The following is a 22,577-nucleotide window of genomic DNA, read 5'->3' on the forward strand; positions in this document are numbered from 1 at the left end:
GTAGTAGTCGTGGTGTTGAAGAGTCAAGTGTTGTTGTGTGGTCATCTGTCGTTCTTTATTTACCACTACCTTGTGCTGTGTGTGAGGCTACCAGTATGAACCACTACCTTGTGCTGTGTGTTAGGCTACCAGTATGAACCACTACCTTGTGCTGTGTGTGAGGCTACCAGTATGAACCACTACCTTGTGTCTGTGTGAGGCTACCAGTATGAACCACTACTTTGTTCTGTGTGTGAGGCTACCAGTATGAACCACTACCTTGTGCTGTGTGTGAGGCTACCAGTATGAACCACTACCTTGTGCTGTGTGTGAGGCTACCAGTATGAACCACTACCTTGTGCTGTGTGTGAGGCTACCAGTATGAACCACTACCTTGTGTGTGTGTGTAAGGCTACCAGTATGAACCATTACCTTGTGCTGTGTGTGAGGCTACCAGTACGAACCACTACCTTGTGCTGTGTGTGAGGCTACCAGTATGAACCACTACCTTGTGTGTGTGTGTGTGAGGCTACCAGTATGAACCACTACCTTGTGTCTGTGTGAGGCTACCAGTATGAACCACTACCTTGTGCTGTATGTGAGGCTACCAGTATGAACCACTACCTTGTGCTGTGTGTGAGGCTACCAGTATGAACCACTACCTTGTGCTGTGTGTGAGGCTACCAGTATGAACCACTACCTTGTGCTGTGTGTGAGGCTACCAGTATGAACCACTACCTTGTGCTGTGTGTGAGGCTACCAGTATGAACCACTACCTTGTGCTGTGTGTGAGGCTACCAGTATGACAGTCGACCGGTGTGATGGAGGCATGTCATTTGTTCCCAGTACCTCTGTAGGTTTATCCAGTAGTTCCACTGGCCTGTGTTATAGTGTGGACCGCTTTTGCTGTGTTGCAGCACTTGCCTCTCCCCCTCAAGTTACCACTTGGCAAACAGAGCCTCTTTTCATGCCTGACAGCGAGCCCCAATTTATTATTTACCGTGGAGTAAACAAGTGTTACCAGAGCAGATGCGACGGCCTGCACTGGGCTTCGCCGTCTATTGGCATAGTTCTCCTTTAGGAATGAACTGTAACGGTGGGATAGTATTCCTTATATGTGTACATGTTGACTTAGATATTACTACCTTTCCTTGTAGCACATAGGTATGCACCACCTATGTGGGTACACTGGGTATGATGACCCAGCCTTTGATCCAATATTCACTTACCATCACTTGTCGTATCCTTCATACTCGGAGAAGGAAGGTCTAAGCTGTCATTACTAGGCATATCCTTTCTGTAATGGAGAGGAAGGTCCTAGCTACCATCACTGGTCATGACCTTATGTATGGGGTAGGAGGAAGGTCCTAGCTACCATCACTGGTCATGACCTTATGTATGGGGTAGGAGGAAGGCCCTAGCCACCATCACTGGTCATGTCCTTATGTATGGGGTAGGAGGAAGGCCCTAGCCACCATCACTGGTCATGTCCTTATGTATGGGGGAGGAAGATCTCAGCTAACCATTATTGGTGGTATCCTTCATGCATGGTAAATCGTGAGAGCAGCGAAGGATGGAAGGGTCGGGAGGCGGCAGGACTCGCAATGTGCGGTGGTGTGTGGCGCCAGAATATTAATCACGTCCCTGGGTGTACTTCCTCGGTCACACCACTAACTTGGTGACTCAGGCATGTACAGTCAGTCCACCAGGCGTAATGGAGAATCACTCTTATCACCTCGAGTCACCAGGCATCGTGGAGAGTCACTTGCTCAATGGAGTCCCTATCTTATCTGGAGAGTCACCACTGCACCTGGAGTCACAACTGCAACTAGAGAGTCACCACTGCACCTAGAGTGTCACCACTGCACCTAGAGTGCCACCAACGTAACTGGAGAGTCACCACAGCACCTAGAGTGTCACCACTGCACCTAGAGTGTCACCACTGCCCCTAGAGTGCCACCAACGTAACTGGAGAGTCACCACCGCACCTAGAGAGACATCCTCACCTAGAGAGTCACCACATTACATAGGGAGGGTGGTCACCACCTGCCATCCCCCACCCCAGGCAGGGGCTGGTTTATCTGGTGCGGTAGTTTACAAAAGGGTTGCCGGGGGCTGACGCCACGCCACGCTGCCGTTCAAAACTGTGGGCGTGGATCGGAGGGGACTGTATGGATTATCTATTTGCAATACATGGTTAGGGAGATCTGCTGGACTTTCTCCGCTGTCAGATAACATTTTAAACTCTTTTAGATACTGTCAGCATTCACCAATCAATGACCTTCCTTCCATTCATTCATTCATTCATTCATTCACTCAGACTAGACCGGTACTTGTTTACCCGTTGAGCATGAAGGTACGACCTATATACCCTAAGCGTCCCAGTGTCGTGCTCAGTAGTCGTACTTCGAGCTCAACGGTGGTTGCATACCGATCTCAATAGTCGTACCATCGTGCTCAGGGTTTCCCCAGCTTTACCACACTATCTTGATTTTAGTTATGGAAATAACTTGATAAATTTGCTTACACTGTTTTACGTTTATCAGATAATGATCCCAGCGACTGATACTATAAATAACAGTTGTGCTTGAGCAGGAGACAATAGGTATGTGCTATAAACGGTATTTCAGCTGGGACATCCGAAAACGTCCTTGCTTCACTATCCACACGAAGAGTTTTATTTTAAGACTTGTCATTATTGATATTATTATTATTGATAATATTGGAGAGTAACTAGGGCTTCTACCGAAGCCTATATCAAGATTGGTAACACTCAACAAACTAGGAGAGATAAAGTTACTACTGAAGTGGTCGTGTGTGAAGTCGCGGTAGATAACGGGAGTAACGGCTGACATGACGGGTTTGGCCAGACGCTTCAGCTGATGACAAGAGCCGCAAATCTCCTTTCCTCTTTTGGCTAAGATGTTTGAACCATTATTATTATCATTAATTTTAGTATTATCTGAAGAAATAGTATTATCATTAGTATCTTTAGTATTACTATTAAATACAAGACATTTTTCATCAATATTCTTTGAAAGAATTCATACACCATAAAAAAAAACAGTAATGTACAGAGCCCTCAGCGTTCTTCTGTTGTTATCGCCACTCATTCATGTGGCCCGCGGAGAGGGTATTACTCCACAAATTTGTACACAGGAACCTAGAGGCCATCGACCTCCGGTAAAAGTGTGCGTGGAACCTCCCTTGCTTTTTTTTCTTTATCATCGGATCTCAAATGGTGTAGCATAGCCAGTTAACTACTAATAAATATTATATCTCGGCTTTATCAACGCAAGGAGTCGGAGGAACTTATTTATAGCCACTAGATTATTTACGTATCCTCGATGCACACTGAGTGGCCGCGTTTCCTCCGTTGGGCCCCTGATTGAGCGTTTTTCATGCATTTTATGTTTTCAACCACTATCTTAAATTTTGCCGTAAAATTTTTCAACAATATATATATATATATATATATATATATATATATATATATATATATATATATATATATTATTACCGGACTCCGAATGCAAGTGCTTACACCACAAATGAAAAGTCGAATTTGGTTTTTTCGCTATTTAGAATTTCATTTCTTGGCTTCTACATAAAGTGCAGTTTCATTTCTGCTGGAGTCTCATGAGGGAGACCCTGGAGTTATATATAATGTGTGTATGTGTTGATTTGTGGGAGCGTGCATTTGTGTTGTAACTTGTAGCAGAATCCCATGGAATATTCCGCAATAGAAAACGGGAAACTCTGCCTGGCAACTGATGGTGCATGTTGCCAAATGGAATTACTCTACTTTGTTAATTTGACTTTAAGAATTGAACGATTAATATGTTTTCAGAATTTTAGAAAGAGGGTGAGTTTCTTTGATTAATGATAGATCTTAAATTTTGTATATAATATAGTACTAAATTCAACTTGCAGAATATTGATAAACGTAAACATTCGAATACTTTGTGCATGCGTATTTCGCAATACTACATGACGTTTGGGAGATTCAAATTGCACTATGCAACACGTGTTCTCTTATAATGATTATGATTATTACTATTCAGGTAAACTTAACAAAATTGCTTTGCTTTACGAGGAATCTCAGTAAACTCTCCAGATGGACTAAACATCAGACAGGTATTGCATAGCGTGCCACTAAATAATAATGGGAAGGTTGGCGAGGTGTTGGGGCAGGAAGGGTACAACGAGGGAGAACAAAGGCTGGCGTCCTCCCACGCCACCATCTCTCTGCTCTCCTCTCATTCCGGTCTGTGCGAGTGAGGCCCACTCGTCCAGACCGTTACACAGGCCGCTTGCTCTTACCGTAGTGGTGGCCTACTCGTTCCAGCCGTTGTGTGACCCACTCGCCCTGACCGTTGTGCGGCCCACTCGCATTGACCGTTGTGCGGCCCACTCGCCCTGACCGCTGTGCGACCCACTCGCCCTGACCGTTGTGCGACCTACTCCCTGATCGTTGAGCGGCCCACATGTCCCGACCGTTGAGGGACTCACTCGCCCCTGCTGTTGTGCGGCGACCCACTCGCCGGGCCATCGTGCCGCCCACATGCTGCGATCGTTCTACTAACCAATAACCCCGACCATCATGCGGTGGCTCACTTGCAGCGGCCGCCATGCAGCCCTCCTCCATCCTTGTCTCAGCTTTCGTAAGGTCCACTCACCCTGACCGTGATAAAGTCTCACTCTCTCTCCGACCTTTGTGTGGCCCACTACCCCTGACACTTATGCGGCCTATCCGGCCGGATTATCTTGCAGACCCGTAGAAAGGACTTCCCAAGGGTTGGTCGAAGTTGTATAAAAATACATTTGTTTTTTATATATATACCGCAATCTAGTTGCTGTGGAGTGAAGTGATGGAAGCACTTTGCATGGGTATTGACTGTTGGATATGCTACAAAAGCTCGTTTTGAAAGACGCAAGTATTTATTATTTGTCATTTTATGTCATAAGTGTTGATGACTTGGTGGATTTTTTGTCTAGTTGGGGAATGGGATCTTGACCCCTTGGACCTCCTTCATGGTGGTCCTGTGGCCCACTCGACCTTCCGTGTGCGTGGCTCGGCCTTCCGGGCCACGCACGGTGTACTCATGACATCCTGGTTGAGGCTGGGGCCTCTTAACGTCAGGTGTCCTCCACACCTCCTCGCCTGTCCTATCTCCCTCGCTGCACTCGTATGCCCTCACTTCTTTCCTTTCCTCAGCTTTTTTTTTTATTTTTCTTTCTTTTATCCTCGCCTTCCTTCCTGCCGCACACACGTGTGGACGTGACGTATGTACAGAGTAAAAGTGTCAGGGTCAGGGTTACTACTGTAAATAAGATTCTATTTACATGGCGGGGGTGTTGGGACAGTGCCCCTCGTTATGCAACTTAGAGTCGTTGCATAACCTCAACCAGGTTGCTGACTCACTTAGTGCGGCAGACTCCTCGACGCTGGTCCACTAGTTCACCAACCTCATACAGGATGATGCCATTTTCAGTGAATGAAGAAGCGGATTGTTTATTTTCGAGACGCCATCCGTATCTCATGGTATGGGAACTGTGCTGCCTTGATATGGAGTCTTATTCGATCGTTCAACAAGGATGCCTTTCCTTTCATGGCGCGGAACTCCTGTTATTGTCTCCACGTGCAGTGGAGCTTGATAATCTGACATCTGTCTGGAAGACGTGATCCCATGGTTCTCTTTGGTTGAAGGACCAGATCCCATCGTTCTCTGTGGTTGTAGGGCCAGATTAACGCTTCCTTGAACACTCGTCCTACGTGAAGAAAATCTAATTCTGCTTCAAATGCAGCTACAGTTCCTACGTGTCCAAGGTATATTGGAAGACGGTCGTAGTGTACGTGATAAAGATATTATGAGATACATTAATAGTAAGCTTTATGCAGATAAACATAGAAATGAAGTGTGTATCGTGGTGGTCATCTTACAGATATTATGGAATACATTAATGGTAAGCTTTATGTAGATAAACATAGAGATGAAGTGTGTATCTGGTGATGTTCATCTTACAGATACTATGAGATACGTTAATAGTAAGCTTTATGCAAGTAAACAAGAAATGAAGTGTGTATCTGGTGATGTTCATCTTATTATGAGAGACATTAATAGTAAGCTGTAAGCAGATAAACATAGAAATGAAGTGTATTATCTAGTGATGTTCAAGATGGGTGGAGCCTCCGCGTAAGGCATGACGTCACAGTGACGTAAGCCTGCTCTTAACGCTCCTGCCGCCCTCCACCCTAGCAACCACATCGCTCCCCACCACGGATACGCACCCACTGATCAACAAGTGTGCTTTGTCCGTATCAGTCAGTGATACATGGCTAATTTTTTTCAACATACTGCTGACAGGTACAGCCTTTTCCGGGAAAACTCTTTACAGGTTTATCTGATTCCAAATCTTTTGATATTCCCTCTTAATGAAATTTGTTCCCATCTGCCTCGTCCAAAACTCCGCTGATTTTAAAGCTTATTTTTTGGTCGTGATAGTCGTTTTATGTATAAAATTGTATACAGCAGAGACACAGGGAATCATTATATGAGTGAATGACCTGTTGGTTACAGCATATTTGTACGCGAGTCATTTGAACACGGCTGGGGATGAACATGGGTCCTGTTGGTCTTGGGTGAGGTAAGCCGTGTGTGTGTGTGTGTGTGTGTGTAGCTTGAGGAGGTAGCGGGTTGTGCGTGGGTGTGTAGCTTGAGGTGGCGGGGGTATGTCGGGGTGCGTTGTGAGGTGGCGGGGTGAGGCTGGTACAGCGTCTCTCAACTGCCGGGCTGGGGAGCGACCGACCTCCCCGCTATCCCCCAGCTCTCAACCTTGAAACTTACCACGTTTTTATGACGGTACGGCGGTGCTGGCGGCCCAGCACCCCTGGCCCTCCTTTGTTTTCCAGGATGGAGTTTGTCGTCAATGAGCTCATCCTTGTGTCATAGGTTGGGCTTCAGAAAGACTATTTTTTTTTTTTTTTTACGATTTACCTTTTTTTCCGGTGGTTTATTGTTTCCCCAAGACGAGCATCATCCGATACCTCATTTTTATTGCAGGTGTAACGACGGTCATCATCAGAATTATTATGTAGTCCTAGAAATGATAACAGCAGAAGTGATCACGTTTTTGTCCCAGTACGTGACTCGGTTTCCCAAGATAAACATCACTACTCTTCCTTGGTGGTTCCCAGGACGAATGTCATTACCCACTGTGCCTCTCTCTCTCTCTCTCTCTCTCTCTCTCTCTCTCTCTCTCTCTCTCTCTCTCTCTCTCTCTCTCTCCAGTCCACACGTGGCAATAATAACTGTAAAGTTTGTCTGGGTGACGTATACGGCGAGGTTATTCAAATTAAGTGACGTACCTTGGCGAGGATTTGGGGTTACCGCCCAGCGCTGGCCTATTGCAATGATTTTATGGGTGATCTTGTTTGAGGTTGTACGATTGTCACAGTCAGCTGAGGGTGGGGTTGTTACCTCTGGCAGGAGGGAGTTGTCACCCCTGGCTGTGGGAGGATTTATCACGGCTGGCTGGAGGTGGGGTTTTCACGGCTGGCTGAAAGGCGTTTTCTCGCTTAGCTTGGCGTACATTTGTCACGGCTGGCTTGGGGTGGGTTTTTCACTGCTGGCTTTTAGGGTGGGTTTTTCACGCTTGACTAGGTGAGATTGTTAAGGTCGGCTGGGAACCCCGTTGTCATTCTTCACTGGGTTTTGGATTGTCACGGCCGGCTGGGGTAAGGTTGTCACGATTGGTTGGGGTAGGGTTATCACGGCTGGCTGAGGTTAGGTTGTCGGGCCCAACTAGGGATTGGGAGTTGTCGTGGGTGGCTGGGTGTAAGGTTATCACGGCTGGCTGGGGGTGGAGTTTTCACGCCTTTTTAGGGATGGGATTTTCACGGCTGATGGGGGTAAGGTTGTTATGGTTGGTTGGGATGTGATTGTCACATCTGCTTGGGGGTGGATTTGTTACACCTGGTTGCGATGGGGTTGCCATTGCTGATTAGGGGTGGGGTTGTCACCTGGACAGGTGCTTGGTTGCCACAGGCAACTGGGAGTGGAGTTGACTCGGCCGTCTGATTGTGCAGTTGTCACGGCTGAATATTGGTGAGGTTGTCACTCCCTGATGGCTGTGGGGAAAGTCACGATCAGGTGGCTGTATTGTTTATCGAGGTCGCCGGGGGGTGGATCTGTCACAGTAATTTAGTTGTGGAGTTGTCATGGTCGAATGGGGTTGGGATTGCCACGGCCAGCTGTGGGCGGGGCTGTCACGGCAGGCTTGGGATGTCTTGGTCGACTGGGGGCGGGATGTTGTGGTCGACTGGGGTCGGGCTTGTCACGGCCGGCTAGTGGCGGGGCTGTCAAGGACGGCTCGGAATGGAGAGGCACGGTCGGTGGGGGTGGGGTTGTTACGGCCGATTGGGGTTAGGATTATTACGGTCGATTAGAGGTGATGTCACGGCCTTTGGGGGTAGTGTTGTCACGGCCGTCTGGGGGTGGAGTTGTCACGGCCGTTCGGGGGTGGGGTTATCACGGCCGATTGAGGGTGGGATTATAACGGTCGATTGGAGGTTGCCACGGCCGTTTAGGGTGGTGTGGCCCAGGCCGGTTGGGGATGGGGTTGTCGCGGCCGATATCGTTTGGATTATTACGGTACATTGGAGGTGGTGTTGTCAGCCATTTGTGGGTGGTGTCATTACGGCCGTTTGTAGGCGGTGTTGTCTCGGCCGTTTGGGGGTGGAATTTTCACGACTAATTGGGTGTGGGGTTGTCACGGCGGATTGGGGATGGGGTTGTCACGGCTGATTGGAGTTGGGTTGTTACGGCAGTTTTGAGGTTGTTGTCACGACCGGCATGGCGTGGGGTAGTCATATATTTAAGTGTCATATTTGGGAGCTTTTATAGTCAGCTGGTGTAAGGCATAATGACGGTAGTTGAGGTTTTATAACACTGCCTCTTAGACGGTGGCGAGGTTTAGTGCACCACCTTCTTCAAGTGGCGGATGAGGCCAAGTGGATGGTCAGAGAGGATAGGGAGGGTCACTTTCAGAAAGAAGTGCTGGGGGCTTAGTAAGATAGTATGGAGTGGAACACTGTTGGGGGAGTAAAGTTGGCCGTGAGTAGTCTTACTGTGGTGGGTGATGGTCCAGTGTTTGGTGATGGCCCAGTGGTGGAGGTTTACTGTGATGGGTGTCCTGGAGGGCGATGTTGTTGGGAGTGCTGCGGTCAACGCTGGTTCCGGCGGTAGGTCATCACTGTGTGTCGGTTGCATCCTTAGGGGCATCACTTTAAGGACTAAGTAACGCAAAAGCGTCATCTTTATGACCCGTGGGACGCAGTGTACTTGGGTTACCCAGAACTGCATTTTGTCAAGGTATTGGAGTGGTGTGTGTGTGTGTGTGTGTGTAATGAATAAAGAGCGGGTAATTGAATTTGAATAGCCATGCTACTCAAAATACCAAGTTGAATTATGACAGATGATACAGTACTATGAGTTCATATTGATAACTAGTTTACCTATCATAAAACAGCGCGAGTGTGTGTGTGTGTGTGTGTGTGTGTGTGTGTGTGTGTGTGTGTTTTGGTGGGGGAGGGGGTGTTCCAGCACCGCCTGGTGTGAGAGTGGGGGCTGTAAGCCAGCCTGGAGGACAGAGCTCCAGGACCATACATTATTTCGTGACCGTAATCTAATCTTGGTACCGTCTCCACCCGTCTTAATCCGGAGCGGCGGCTGTGTACGTGTGTGATGGTTGCGCCACCTGGCTCTACACGTGCTATCACACTAGGCGTGCGGGCAGACGCAGGGCAGGACGGTGTAGCAGGCCACGTCACCTGGAGGAGGGTAGGTGGTGCGGATCACTCGAGTGTGACACCGTGTGGTGACTCCACGTAAAACTTAAGTGGTGATGCGCCATGCCCGCCATGTCTCTCCTGATCTTGATTCAGCCCACATCCTGAACACTGTCCCCAGCCCTCCACTCCACCTCCATAACTAGGGGGGGGGGGGCGTCTGAGGCAGTGGGAGGTGTCCTCCACGTGTAAGGTAACCCCTGCAAGATTTTAAGGGAGGCAGGAAGCCTTAGTCCCGGGTATGGCGTGCGGGCACCGGGCCAGGCAGGCACCCCGTCCCTTACTTCCCTCCACATGCCAACACACACACACACACACACACACACACACACACACACACACACACACACATTCGTTTATGTATGCTTAGACATAATTCAATAATCAGCGAATTATGATAAATGAGGATAATGATGATGATATTGATAATGATAATAATAATAATAATAATGGTAATAATGATAATGATAATAATTATTATTATTATTGTTATTATTATTATTATTATTATTATTATTATTGTTATTATTATTATTACCCCACCAGGTTGTTCAGTCCACCAGGCCCTTGAGTCTCCATTTGGACAGTAAACCAGACTCCGGGGAACACGTCGGTAACATCCTCAACACTTTCAGTCGTCCTCTCTACTTAGTGTGTCGACTCGGAACACTTTCACATCCCTCACCCGTGTTCAAGAATCTGTGCCTAACTTTTGTTCACACCAGAGCCACGTATGCCTCTCCCACGTGGTCTTCCTCCCTCCCTCCCTCCCTCCCTCTCCACCACACAACTGGGGAAAAAAAGATGCAGTAAAGCGCAATGCAAGCTCATCCTCGGTCCCTCTCCCACCCACTATTACGTGCTGCTAAAGTTTACCCTCACCTCTCCCAGTATTACTAAGTCGTCGCCGGGAACTCATCCGAGAGGTCGGTATGAAGTTGCTACACCACCCTCGCTACCGACATCACCTGCCATCTGGGATCCCTCGTCCCAGGGTTGCAGTTCGGCACCCCCAGCCGCACTGAACCCACGCCAGCTCGTACAGACCACTACATTTCTCTCTCTCTCTCTCTCTCTCTCTCTCTCTCTCTCTCTCTCTCTCTCTCTGAGTGGCTAGTTTATGGTGCAGCCTTTGCTCATCCTGTGGGCGGTAATAAAGAAGGATTATGGGGTTCAAAAAGATCCTGGTCTGACCCCAGTGGGAAGTTAATTATGACATAGATTGTTACGTGGTTGGTTCATTACATAATCTTACCGTCTTGCTGATTGTATATATTTATCTGCTAGAGTGGTAATAAAAAGTGTCGTTGAGAGAGCTAAAGAGAGAGTGCTGAAATAGTTTGGACATGTGGTGAGAATGAGTGAGGAAAGGTTGACGAAGAGATGTATGTGTCAGAGGTTGAGGGAAAAAGAGGAACAGGGAAAGCCATATTGGGGATGGAAGGATATCGGTTAAAGATTTTCAGCGATCGGTGCTTGAATATGCAGGAGGGTGAAAGGCGTGCAAGGGATAGAGTTGATTGGAACGATTTAGTATACAGGGGTGGACGTGTTGTCAATGGACTGCACACGTCTCGGGTAGACCATGGAAAGATCTGTGGGGCCTGGATGTGGACAGGGAGCTGTGGTTTCTGTGCATTACACATGACAGTTAGAAACCCTGTGAGCGGATGTGGCCTTTCTTTTTCTGATCCTGACGCGACCATGCTGACGCGGGAAACTGCGTTCAAGTATGGGAGAATATATATATATATATATATATATATATATATATATATATATATATATATATATATATATATATCCCTGGGGAAAGGGGAGAAAGAATACTTCTCACGTATTCCCTGCGTGTCGTAGCAGGCGACTAAAAGGGGAGGGAGCGGGGGGCTGGAAATCCTCCCCTCTCATTATTTTTTTTTTATTTTTCCAAAAGAAGGAACAGAGAAGGGGGCCAGGTGAGGATATTCCCTCAAAGGCCCAGTTCTCTGTTCTTAACGCTACCTCGCTAACGCGGGAAATGGCGAATAGTTTGAAAGAAAGATATAAATATATATATATATATATATATATATATATATATATATATATATATATATATATATATATATATATATATGTGAAGCGTCTGGGGTAAACCATGGAAAGCTGTGTAGGTATGTATATTTGCGTGTGTGGACGTATGTATATACATGTGTATGGGGAGGGGGGGTTGGGCCATTTCTTTCGTCTGTTTCCTTGCGCTACCTCGCAAACGCGGGAGACAGCGACAAAGTATAATAAATAAAAATAAATATATATATATATATATATATATATATATATATATATATATATATATATATATATATATATATATATATATTATAGGTATTACTTCACCTGCTGATGGTTTGGGTGCGTGTAAAAAGTCACCATCGTCGAGGTTGTACCCGGAACAGCACAGAAAAGAATGGCTTTTCTATCAACTTGCATCAAGACCATAAAAGCTCTGGGAAATGGCTTTTATCTGCTTCCAAAGGGCCTTGAAGGCCGACTGTTCAGCAGTTGAAATCTGTGGTCGTTTCCGAGTTGAATGGGTACCATGATGTTGTTGTTCCCCTCAACCATGCAAGGTGGTCTTTGGTGGCCCTCATGACCGGTACCATTGAATCCCTCGTATATATATATTTCTTTCTTTCATACCATTCGCCATTTCCTGCGTTAGCGAGGTAGCGTTAAGAACAGAGGACTGGGCCTTTGAGGGAATATCCTCACCTGGCCCCTTTTTCTGTTCCTTCTTTTGGAAAATTGGAAAAAAAAAAACGAGAAGGGAGGACTTCCAGCCCCCCCCGCTCCCTCCCCTTTTAGTCGCCTTCTACGACATGCAGGGAATACGTGGGAAGTATTCTTTCTTCCAGATCCCCAGGGATTATATATATATATATATATATATATATATATATATATATATATATATATATATATATATATATATATATATATATAAAATGTGTGTTTGTGTGTGTGTGTGTGTGTGTGTGTGTATATGTGTGCGTGTGTGTGTGTATATGTGTGTGTGTGTGTGCTTGCTTACTGCCATAGAATCACCCATGTTGAAAGAGAGAAGGAAGAGCAGAGAATTGTGAACAGTGAACAAGTGTCTGTAAAGGTTGGATGAAGTAAATATAGACGAATTCTTCAGAATTAGATATGCTAGGTCGATGAGAGGACACAGTGGACAGCCGAGCAACAAGCAGATATATACACCTGAATATTTAACTTTATGTTTATAAATATGACAGGAATGAATAAGGGCAGACAGTATGAATTATGTACATGTGTATATATATGTATACGTTGAATGTACATGTGTATATATGTATATGTCTGTGTGTGTATATATATGTATACGTTGAGATGTATAGGTATGTATATGTGCATGTGTGGACGTGTATGTATATATATGTGTATGTGGGTGGGTTGAGCTATTCTTTCGTCTGTTGCTTCCCTGCGCTACCTCACTAACGCGGGAGACACGTATTCCCTGCGTGTCGTAGAAGGCGACTAAAAGGGGAGGGAGCGGGGGACTGGAAATCCTCCCCTCTCATTATTTTTTTTTTTATTTTTCCAAAAGAAGGAACAGAGAAGGGGGCCAGGTGAGGATATTCCCTCAAAGGCCCAGTTCTCTGTTCTTAACGCTACCTCGCTAACGCGGGAAATGGCGAATAGTTTGAAAGAAAGAAAAAGAAAAAAATGTTTATAAATAACAAGATAAGAAAGAACACTGTAAGCGGAAATAGACCAAATCCAAGATATCGTACGATGCAGGAGAAAGTTTTGGGGTGGCACCCCATTTGTGTAGAACCTCCCCTCCCCGTAATGCACAAGAAGGTACCCCCCCCCCCCCCCCCCACACACACACACACACACATCCCACACGCTGCTTGAGTCGCAGCGTGGAGGCAGCGGCCCTCCCGCAGTGTTTTATTCGAGGACAACCTGGGCGCTGAATCCGAGGAACAGCTGTGTATTTTGTAGTTTAGGACGATATTAGTAGAGGGGAAAAGGGCCTCTGGCTTCAGAAGTCAGTTGAAGTATTACACTAGCATGAAGGAAACGTAGAGTTGGACTGACGCGGGAGAGGAAGGCAAGGTTGACACAGAGCGAGACATACTCAAGTGAAGATGTTCTAGCCATTATTGGTGTTGGGGAACACTGCTGACGGCTCGGTACCAGGAATGACTGTCAGGCAAACTGAACGTTTATCTCGATGGGTACACGTACAGAGGGTGAGGCTGTCAGTATACAGGAGTGTTGTGTCTGCTGACTGGGCAACTCGGAATCGCAGGGAGATAGGCTAGCGGGGTTTATATGAGTAATACATTTTCGTTTTTGAGACAACGAGTTGTCAGTTTTTGATCTAAACCTGTATACAAAGATGTGACTCTTGGATTTTTATGGATTCCCTGTTAATATTACGAGTTTGGTTGTGATATTAATTATTTTCCAGTCTAACCAATCTACACTAAGTAACTGGGGCTCGCGTCTGTGACGATTCCCGTGAAAGAACCAATCATGTACCGCCGTGAAGCACATGACGTCAACATGTTTGGGCTCCCACTCAACAGTCGACTCAAAAGTTCATATTTTTATCGTTGTTGTGACGTATTGTAGCCGGCACTCGCAAAATATCGGAAATTCACAAGATGTGTACATGTCTGATATCTGTGGATGTTTCTTGCATCGTACGGAACGATTTTTGTTGAAAGAACGAGCAGAGATGTTGGTGAAGGAGAGAAATGTACGTAGCGATACCGGGTGGCTGGAAACGAAATTCATGGGAATTGAAGCTTCGACGTCTTGCACGGGCCAGTTTCCTTTATGTCCAGACTTCAGAACATGACTCATTAACGTTAGACTAAACTCTCAAGAACGACCGTTAATTAATGAAGAGTTCTCATGCCTCCAGGGAAAACTTCGATGCAATTCAGTTTCTCTGGCATGAGCTGCGTGTTCCCGTGGGAGACTGATGGTAAGGTAACTTAACGTCATGTAGTGGCGTGGCGATTCAAAGATCACTGTCTACCCAGTTTTTACCAGTGGATGCGACATACTAAACAGTCGGTTAAATATGAAAAGAAAGGTAACTTAAACGCCCCACCCCAAAATCTAATGTGATTTAGGCAGTACGTACATTACTGCTAGCAAAACGTTGATTAAGGAAAGTAATGGGTTCAGAGGGATTCAGGCCTGTATGCATGACACAGCACGCAGTCCTTTCCATGTAAACCGTTCCACCACAGACCACCATCCCCCAGGTGGGACTATAATGCTTATTCCTGCCGCACAGGTCACCCCCCACCCCGTACAAATATCACATTCAGAACACACACACACACACACACACACACACACACACACTGAAATAACCCGACAGTCACCAAACAGTTGCCCCTCTAAGCTTCATTTTAAACTCTATCTCCCCTGAAGTACGTACACCGGTCATCATACGCACACTCAGGAGTCGAACTCAAGTCACACTTCCTGGCGAGTGATCTGGGCAGCACCCGACCCTAGAACGGTGTAAACATCGCCTCAACGTATCTCAAGACCCGTCATGTCCACGATGCAGCTCCCATGACGAAGACACCGAACGCAATACTCAGTTGCCCTGTATTCTCCCCCACGTAGATGCACAGTCATTGCATGTAGTGACCTGTGGTTCCGTCAGGCGGACTTGGCCCGCTTCCTGAGCGCTGCGGGAGCCTCATAAAGATAGAAGGGCCTCCTAGGGCAGGAAGAAGTACATTTATACGCCGGCTCACACCCACAGCGCCGCCAATCACCCTCCCATGTGAAGACAGTAATCACTGAAGTGTCATACACTCACCTCGCACGGATGAATACACATCACAACACCTCATGATCGATGGTTGTGTCCGGTGGCCTTGGCCAGCTTCCAGAGCGGCGCGACAGCTCCATACAAGAGGTTCCTGAGGCAGGAAAGTACAGTGTATGTATATAATTGCTTCTCCCACCTTAGTGAGGTAGTGTCGGGAACAGACGAACAACTGAACTGCCTTATTTAAACACAGTATCTTTATCTGTCATGTGTGATGCCGGGAGAAAACAGCATATGTGTGCGGATGTGTGCGTGTTTATGTGTGTGTGATATTTATTTATAACTGCACTGAGACTAATTTCAGTGAAAGAGACCTGGTGTTACCCACGGCCTTTCTGAGGGTTCCTGCAACTCAGAGTTGCGCTGCTTCCAGTTACGGGGAAATTTAGACTCCTTTTGGAGTGAGTAGTTCTATGACGAGACTCTACTCCCAGTGTCACAACCTCGCTAAATGTGACTATTAATGTAATTTCGAGCAGACTGTCTGGGTGATATATGATGTAAACACTGGTGAGAGCTTTTGAGTCTTATTCTTGTAACGTTTGGACTTGCGGATAGGAGTTCTGCCCAAGCTGAAGCGCTAGAAAATTGAAGTCAGAGAAGCTTTCCTGCATTGGCTCACCATCCCAATCCACACACACACACACACACACACACACACACACACACACACACACACACAGACGCACACACACACACACACACACACACACACACACACACACACACACACACACACACCTGCATGTGTGGGTGTTTGTGTCTGATTGCCCATTTGTAATCAGACACGTGAGGGAGTTTTGCACTCGTGGAGCCCCTTTACTTGAACATTTTTCTAATGTATAGCTGATGATATATATGTATATATATATATATATATATATATATATATATATATATATATATATATATATATATATATATAGTTATTATACTTTTCCGCCGTCTCCCGCGTCAGCGAGGTAGCGCAAGGAAACAGACGAGGAATCCCTCCCCCCCCTTCCACACACAAACACACACACACACACACACACACACACACACACACACACACACACACACATATATATATATATATATATATATATATATATATATATATATATATTTTTTTTTTTTTTTTTTCATACTATTCGCCATTTCCCGCGTTTGCGAGGTAGCGTTAAGAACAGAGTCTCTCTCTCTCTCTCTCTCTCTCTCTGAGTGGCAAGTTTATGGTGCAGCCTTTGCTCATCCTGTGGGCGGTAATAAAGAAGGATTATGGGGTTCAAAAAGATCCTGGTCTGACCCCAGTGGGAAGTTAATTATGACATAGATTGTTACGTGGTTGGTTCATTACATAATCTTACCGTCTTGCTGATTGTATATATTTATCTGCTAGAGTGGTAATAAAAAGTGTCGTTGAGAGAGCTAAAGAGAGAGTGCTGAAATAGTTTGGACATGTGGTGAGAATGAGTGAGGAAAGGTTGACGAAGAGATGTATGTGTCAGAGGTTGAGGGAAAAAGAGGAACAGGGAAACCCATACTGGGGATGGAAGGATATCGGAAAAAGATTTTCAGCGATCGGTGCTTGAATATGCAGGAGGGTGAAAGGGGTGCAAGGGATAGAGTTGATTGGAACGATTTAGTATACAGGGGTGGACGTGCTGTCAATGGACTGCACACGTCTCGGTAGACCATGGAAAGATGTGTGGGGCCTGGATGTGGACAGGGAGCTGTGGTTTCTGTGCATTACACATGACAGCTAGAAACCCTGTGAGCGGATGTGGCCTTTGTTTTCCTGATCCTGACGCGACCATGCTGACGCGGGAAACTGCGTTCAAGTATGGGAGAATATATATATATATATATATATATATATATATATATATATATATATATATATATATATATATATCCCTGGGGAAAGGGGAGAAAGAATACTTCTCACGTATTCCCTGCGTGTCGTAGAAGGCGACTAAAAGGGGAGGGAGCGGGGGGCTGGAAATCCTCCCCTCTCATTATTTTTTTTTAGTTTTCCAAAAGAAGGAACAGAGAAGGGGGCCAGGTGAGGATATTCCCTCAAAGGCCCAGTTCTCTATTCTTAACGGTACCTCGCTAACGCGGGAAATTGCGAATAGTTTGAAATATATATATATATATATATATATATATATATATATATATATATATATATATATATATATATATATATTATAGGTATTACTTCACCTGCTGATGGTTTGGGTGCGTGTAAAAAGTCACCATCGTCGAGGTTGTACCCGGAACAGCACAGAAAAGAATGGCTTTTATATCAACTTGCATAAAGACCATAAAAGCTCTGGGAAATGGCTTTTATCTGCTTCCAAAGGGCCTTGAAGGCCGACTGTTCAGCAGTTGAAATCTGTGGTCGTTTCCGAGTTGAATGGGTACCATGATGTTGTTGTTGTTCCCCTCAACCATGCAAGGTGGTCTTTGGTGGCCCTCATGACCGGTACCATTGAATCCCTCGTATATATATATTTCTTTCTTTCATACCATTCGCCATTTCACGCGTTAGCGAGGTAGCGTTAAGAACAGAGGACTGGGCCTTTGAGGGAATATCCTCACCTGGCCCCTTTTTCTGTTCCTTCTTTTGGAAAATTGGAAAAAAAAAAAACGAGAAGGGAGGACTTCCAGCCCCCCCCCCCCCCCCCCGCTCCCTCCCCTTTTAGTCGCCTTCTACGACATGCAGGGAATACGTGGGAAGTATTCTTTCTTCCAGCTCCCCAGGGATTATATATATATATATATATATATATATATATATATATATATATATATATATATATATATATATGTATATATATATATATATATATATATATATATATATATATATATATATAAAATGTGTGTGTGTGTGTGTGTGTGTGTGTGTATATATGTGTGTGCGTGTGTGTGTATATATGTGTGTGTGTGTGTGTGTGTGTGTGTGTGCTTGCTTACTGCCATAGAATCACCCATGTTGAAAGAGAGAAGGAAGAGCAGAGAATTGTGAACAGTGAACAAGTGTCTGTAAAGGTTGGATGAAGTAAATATAGACGAATTCTTCAGAATTAGATATGCTAGGTCGATGAGAGGACACAGTGGACAGCCGAGCAACAAGCAGATATATACACCTGAATATTTAACTTTATGTTTATAAATAACAAGATAAGAAAGAACACTGTAAGCGGAAATAGACTAAATCCAAGATATCGTACGATGCAGGAGAAAGTTTTGGGGTGGCACCCCATTCGTGTAGAACCTCCCCTCCCTGAAATGCACAAGAAGGTACCCCCCCCCCCCCCCACACACACACATCCCACACGCTGCTTGAGTCGCAGCGTGGAGGCAGCGGCCCTCCCGCAGTGTTTTATTCGAGGACAACCTGGGCACTGAATCCGAGGCACAGCTGTGTATTTTGTAGGGTAGGACGATATTAGTGGAGGGGAAAAGGGCCTCTGGCTTCAGAAGTCAGTTGAAGTATTACACTAGCATGAAGGAAACGTAGAGTTGGACTGACGCGGGAGAGGAAGGCAAGGTTGACATAGGGCGAGACATACTCGTCAAGTGAAGATGTTCTAGCCATTATTGGTGTTGGGGAACACTGCTGACGGCTCGGTACCAGGAATGACTGTCAGGCAAACTGAACGTTTATCTCGATGGGTACACGTATAGAGGGTGAGGCTGTCAGTATACAGGAGTGTTGTGTCTGCTGACTGGGCAACTCGGAATCGCAGGGAGATAGGCTAGCGGGGTTTATATGAGTAATACATTTTCGTTTTTGAGACAACGAGTTGTCAGTTTTTCATCTAAACCTGTATACAAAGATGTGACTCTTGGATTTTTATGGATTCCCTGTTAATATTACGAGTTTGGTTGTGATACTAATTATTTTCCAGTCTAACCAATCTACACTAAGTAACTGGGGCTCGCATCTGTGACGATTCCCGTGAAAGAACCAATCATGTACCGCCGTGAAGCGCGTGACGTCAACATGTTTGGGCTCCCATTCAACAGTCGACTCAAAAGTTCATATTTTTATCGTTGTTGTGACGTATTGTAGCCGGCACTCGCAAGATATCGGAAATTCACAAGATGTGTACATGCCTGATGTCTGTGGATGTTTCTTGCATCATACGGAACGATTTTTGTTGAAAGAACGAGCAGAGATGTTGGTGAAGGAGAGAAATGTACGTGGCGACACCCGGTGGCTGGAAACTAAATTCATGGGAATTGAAGCTTCGACGTCTTGCACGGGCCAGTTTCCTTTATGTCCAGACTTCAGAACATGACTCATTAACGTTAGACTAAACTCTCAAGAACGGCCGTTAATTAATGAAGAGTTCTCATGCCTCCAGGGAAAACTTCGATGCAATTCAGTTTCTCTGGCATGAGCTGCGTGTTTCCGTGAGAGACTGATGGTAACTTAACGTCATGTAGTGGCGTGGCGATTCAAAGATCACTGTCTACCCAGTTTTTACCAGTGGATGCGACATACTGAACAGTCGGTTAAATATGAAAAGAAAGGTAAATTAAACGCCCCACCCCAAAATCTAATGATTTAGGCAGTACGTACATTACTGCTAGCAAAACGTTGATTAAGGAAAGTAATGGGTTCAGAGGGATTCAGGCCTGTATGCATGACACAGCACGCAGTCCTTTCCATGTAAACCGTTCCACCACAGACCACCATCCCCCAGGTGGGACTATAATGCTTATTCCTGCCGCACAGGTCACCTCCACCCCGTACAAATATCACATTCAGAACACACACACACACACACACACACTGAAATAACCCGACAGTCACCAAACAGTTGCCCCTCTAAGCTTCGTTTTAAACTCTATCTCCCCTGAAGTACGTACACCGGTCATCATACGCCACACTCAGGAGTCGAACTCAAGTCACACTTCCTGGCGAGTGATCTGGGCAGCACCCGACCCTAGAACGGTGTAAACATCGCCTCAACGTATCTCAAGACCCGTCATGTCCACGATGCAGCTCCCATGGCGAAGACACCGAACGCAATACTCGGTTGTCCTGTATTCTCCCCCACGTAGATGCACAGTCATTGCATGTAGTGACCTGTGGTTCCGTCAGACGGACTTGGCCCGCTTCCTGAGCGCTGCGGGAGCCTCATAAAGATAGAAGGGCCTCCTAGGGCAGGAAGAAGTACATTTATATGCCGGCTCACACCCACAGCGCCGCCAATCACCCTCCCATGTGAAGACAGTAATCACTGAAGTGTCCTACACTCACCTCGCACGGATGAATACACATCACAACACCTCATGATCGATGGTTGTGTCCGGTGGCCTTGGCCAGCTTCCAGAGCGGCGCGACAGCTCTATACAAGAGGTTCCTGAGGCAGGAAAGTACAGTGTATGTATATAATTGCTCCTCCCACCTTAGTGAGGTAGTGTCGGGAACAGACGAACAACTGAACTGCCTTATTTAAACACAGTATCTTTATCTGTCATGTGTAATGCCGGGAGAAAACAGCATATGTGTGCGGATGTGTGCGTGTTTATGTGTGTGTGATATTTATTTATAACTGCACTGAGACTAATTTCAGTGAAAGAGACCTGGTGTTACCCACGGCCTTTCTGAGGGTTCCTGCAACTCAGAGTTGCGCTGCTTCCAGTTACGGGGAAATTTAGACTCCTTTTGGAGTGAGTAGTTCTATGACGAGACTCTACTCCCAGTGTCACAACCTCGCTAAATGTGACTATTAATGTAATTTCGAGCAGACTGTCTGGGTGATATATGATGTAAACACTGGTGAGAGCTTTTGAGTCTTATTCTTGTAACGTTTGGACTTGCGGATAGGAGTTCTGCCCAAGCTGAAGCGCTAGAAAATTGAAGTCAGAGAAGCTTTCCTGCATTGGCTCACCATCCCAATCCACACACACACACACACACACACACACACACACACACACACACACACACGCACACACACACACACACACACACACACACACACACACACACACACACACACACACACACACCTGCATGTGTGGGTGTTTGTGTCTGATTGCCCATTTGTAATCAGACACGTGAGGGAGTTTTGCACTCGTGGAGCCCCTTTACTTGAACATTTTTCTAATGTATAGCTGATGATATATATGTATATATATATATATATATATATATATATATATATATATATATATATATATATATATAGTTATTATACTTTTCCGCCGTCTCCCGCGTCAGCGAGGTAGCGCAAGGAAACAGACGAGGAATCCCTCCCCCCCCTTCCACACACAAACACACACACACACACACACACACACACACACACACACACATATATATATATATATATATATATATATATATATATATATATATATATATATATATATATTTTTTTTTTTTTTTTCATACTATTCGCCATTTCCCGCGTTTGCGAGGTAGCGTTAAGAACAGAGGACTGGGCCTTAGAGGGAAAATCCTCACCTGGCCCCCTTCTCTGTTCCCTCTTTTGGAAAATTAAAAAAAAACGAGAGGGAAGGATTTCCAGACACCCGCTCCCTCCCCTTTTAGTCGCCTTCCACGACACGCAGGGAATACGTGGGAAGTATTCATTCTCCCCTATCCCCAGGGATAATATATATATATGTGTGTGTGTGTGTGTTCTCTGCGGTTACCATGTCATCAGTCAATGAATGCCATTCATCCACCAGTCTTATAGTGTAAAAGTAATTCTTCATATTCCTTTTAACAAGTTTGTGGCTTAATTTCATGTTATATCCCCTGGTTGTTCTATCCCTGCATGTACCGAACAGCTGGTAACTGTCTGCGTCATCGATTCATTTCAAAAACCTAAAGATTGTGATCAGGTCACC

General features: G+C 45.6%; 1 protein-coding gene across 11 annotated transcripts in view; it reads left to right on the forward strand.

Moving 5' to 3' along the window:
- Positions 1–22,577, forward strand: part of LOC139745674 (uncharacterized) — a 365,941-nt gene that overhangs the window by 134,120 nt on the left and 209,244 nt on the right. Inside the window, exon 1 of one of the 11 annotated variants that reach the window (XM_071656148.1) lies at positions 5,416–6,347. The exons of the other annotated variants lie outside the window; for them this stretch is intronic. The gene's annotated coding sequence lies outside the window, so the exon portion shown is untranslated. Of the gene's footprint in view, positions 1–5,415; positions 6,348–22,577 lie in introns of those variants that run through there. 11 annotated transcript variants of the gene reach the window in all.

This window comes from Panulirus ornatus, chromosome 4 (genome assembly GCF_036320965.1).
Source record: "Panulirus ornatus isolate Po-2019 chromosome 4, ASM3632096v1, whole genome shotgun sequence".
In the NCBI taxonomy this organism is placed as follows: Eukaryota; Metazoa; Arthropoda; class Malacostraca; order Decapoda; family Palinuridae; genus Panulirus; species Panulirus ornatus.